Source organism: Mus caroli, chromosome 16, assembly GCF_900094665.2.
Source record: "Mus caroli chromosome 16, CAROLI_EIJ_v1.1, whole genome shotgun sequence".
NCBI classification, from domain to species: Eukaryota; Metazoa; Chordata; class Mammalia; order Rodentia; family Muridae; genus Mus; species Mus caroli.
Window position 1 is genome coordinate 6,074,370 of NC_034585.1, and position 3,696 is coordinate 6,078,065.

A 3,696-nucleotide genomic window follows, 5' to 3' on the forward strand; every position below is an offset into this window, starting at 1 on the left:
CTTCTTCTTCTTCTTCTTCTTCTTCTTCTTCTTCTTCTTCTTCTTCTTCTTCTTCTTCTTCTTCTTCCTCTTCCTCTTCCTCCTCTTCCTCCTCTTCTTCCTCCTCCTCCTCCTCCTCCTCCTCCTCCTCCTTCTTCTTCTTCTTCTTCTTTTCTTCTTCTTCTTTTCTTCTTCTTCTTTCATATGACCCTGGACTTGTGAAGTTGATGTTTAACTTAATTAGGATGACATGCTATTACAGTTTTATAATTGATACAGTTAATACAATTTTCCCCTCATACTTTCCATCTAAGATTGATTGACTTTGTGGAAGAGAGACCTGTATACGTGGAAGCATTTTTGAGGCTTATGTGAGTTAAATTCCCTGTGAGCACACAATTGGTAATCAGCCTAAGAGCAGTTTGAACCCTGCACACCAGCGCCAAGTCCCACTCTCTTTTCTGGGCCATGTGCTGATTTTATGTAACCATTTTACAAGCATACAGCCTGTGGCTTCCTTCTTCAGACACCAGAGATTGATGCCAGTCCTTACATGCTAGAATTGGATCATCAAGTCCAAATACAGTTTTGTTCAATAAAGCAATAACAACCCAAGAGGATTTATAGCTTTCTAAGCCCTCGTTCCTCTGTGGTGACTTGTGAAGTAAATGGCTACCTTCTCTGCTCTGCAGCATGTCTTTTGAAGATACAGCAGCATTAGAAGGCTGATTCTTTGCTTCAGTTTGGCAGATCATTACTACAGCAGATGCAAGGCTACTTGTTCTAATGGCAGGCAATAAACTTATGGATCACAAGCATTTTATATACATTTATTATTTTTATCATATGTGTGTCTGTGTGCCTGTGTGTGTGCACATGCATTTACATGCATGTGTATTTGTGGTGTAAGTACACATGTGTTATGGAACATATATAGAGGTCAGAGGACAATCTGTGGGAGTCAGTCTTTTCCTTCCAGTGTGTGGGTTCCAGGGATTGCATTTAGGTTGTAAGGCTCAGCTGAGCTGCTTGCCAGAGGCTGAAAGTATCTTTAGCCTCTAAGCCATCTTTCTAGATCACAGAGCATTCTTATATTTTCCCGAATGAGGGTCATGTAGCTGGCTGGTGAGATCCAGAGCCTCTAATTATAATTTAATTTAATTTAATTTTAATTTTAATCCATGCAAGAAGTGTGTCTAGTTGCTAGGACCCCCCATCTCAGCTCACATAAGCGTAGCTAAAACGAGTGGGTTTAATTTAAACTTACATTAAAAAGACTTGAAAACCAAAAAGTGGGACTCATGGCTCCAGCTGTATATGCAACAGAGGATGCCCTCATCGGTCATCAGTGGGAGGAGAGGCCCTTGGTCCTATCGAGGCTCTATGCCCCAGTGTAGGGGAATGCCAGGGCCAGGAAGCAGGAGTGGGTGGGTTGGTGAGCAGGGGAGGGGAAAGGGGATGAAGGGAGGGAGTTTTCGGAGGGAGATCAGGAAAGAGGATAACGTTTGAAATGTAAATAAAGAAAATATCTAATAGAAATTTTTAAAAAGACTTGAAAATAGGGAGGGGAATGGTTAATAAACAGAAAGGTTTGGCAATAGTGGGGTGAGAGGGAATGAGGGGAGTGAGCATTAGCAACAGATCAAAGTACACTCTATCCATGAATATCACCGTGGAAGTAAAAGTGCCAACTCACCCAAGCATCTTCCTTCCCCACTGGAGCCCGTCACTCACTTCATCTGAGACCCAGAAAGGCTGTAGTGTATCCAGAGGGATGAGAGAGGTGTGTCACTCCTACAGGACAAGCAGGGCCATCATGGCTTAGTTATCAAGATATTGTTGTTGTTGTTGTTGTTTCAGTTTTGAGAGAGACAGGCTTTCTCAGCATATCCCTGGTTGTCCTAGAACTCACTCTATAGATCAGGCTGGCCCAGAACTCAGAGATCTGCCTGTCTGAGTTCTGAGATTAAAAGTGTGCACCATCACAGCTGGAAACTGTCAACGTGGGATTCTAGGCTGGTAGGCAAAACCCAGGCACAGGGCAGAGAGGCCCTGGTACGTCTCTTAACTATAAACAAGGTTTGTGATCTTGCTCATGAGATTCTCACAGATTTTGAAGTTCACAGCCAGTGAAGAGAAAGGTTAAACACAAAGGTCATGCACATATAGACTGTAATTGCAGCTCACTGCTATTTTAAATTCTTACTTGAAATATCATGAAAAAGGAGTGTTGGCTCTATGCAGATCTTCACAGCAGATTCTTTTACTTAAGCCAAAATTTTTGTGTCTTAGAAGTTAATTATTTTCAATGTAATAATTATGTTTCCCCCATCATGGCAGCATGCGCAGAGCTTCATCGGTGGAAACCAGACAGAACCACAGCACAAAGGAGGGAAGTGGCACACGGAGTCACTGGTAGCTCAGAAGCTGCATGCAACTGAGAGCTGTTGGGCAAGGAAAAATCCATCTTCTTCAATCGAGTAACACAGGGTATATCAACCACACCCGGAGACAGGCTGCAGAATCAGGAAGAGTTGCCCAATAGAAGCAGAATCCATGTTTGTCTTGATTTTGGTGCCAAAGTCATTGACTGTGACATTAACCAGACTCTGGGGCCAGGTGCTCTTTCCCCTTACCGTGTGCCTTCTATTAGGTCATTGATTAATTGATTAATTAATTAACTTTTCTGACATCTACCTGTCAATTTCCCTCTGTGAGACTTTATTCCCAGCCAGGGTTTATATAGACTTTCAACAGTTCTGTTGCCACAAGGATGGGTTTCCTTACCTGGCTGGAAAAGCCATTTATGAAGTTTCCCAGGAAAGTTGTCTCAGGTTGAATCTTCATTTAAAGAAAAGTGGAAGCTTTGTGGTCAAATAAATGCAGAGGAAATAGTTGCTCAGTATGAGAAGAAGTGAGAAAGAGAGAGAGAGAGAGAAGAAAGGGCTAGCAGGAAGGAAAGGAGAAGGGGACAGATGGAATCGGGGAGAGAGGAAGATGACAATGTCTGCTACATTGTCTAGCTCTGACTCTGCTAGATATTAACTTTTTTGCTATCTTTCTTTTTTAAGACAAAGAGTATGACAGTGTATTTAAGATCATAGATATTTCTTTATTTCAGAACATATACACAGGTGTTCCTAGGATCTCATATCACAAACAGAATTTCTTCCACACTAGGCTTAAAGGGGGATGTTTTAGATAAACACAAGAAGCTTTTCCACATAACTAATGGTTTGAAGACAGCAGTTTTCTGAGCCAGTTACACAGTAGTCTTGCCAGAACTCATGTTCTGATACTAGACACACAGACTGGGGCTCATAAGCACCCACTGTGGAGAGCTGAGGTAGGGATAAGGCAGGGCTTCCTGCTTCCTGCCTCTATTGTCCTGTATGTGTATCACCCCTCCCCTTGAACAAGGAAGAACCCATGACTTGCTTCCAGTCAACACAATATGTCCAAGAAGGAGGGATAGTCCCTCTATGGTGGTATCATACCTTACAAGACTCCAGTCAGCTGGAGCCAGAGACTCTCTGGGTCCTTGCAAGATAAAGAGGTGCAGACTTGGCCCAGTGTCTTAAGTGCTTAATGTTACCTATTCTTCATATTGTAATGAAAAAGCTTGGTGTCTTAGTCAGGGTTTCTATTCCTGCACAAACATCATGACCAAGAAGCAAGTTGGGGAGGAAAGGGTTTATTCAGCTTACACTTCCATAC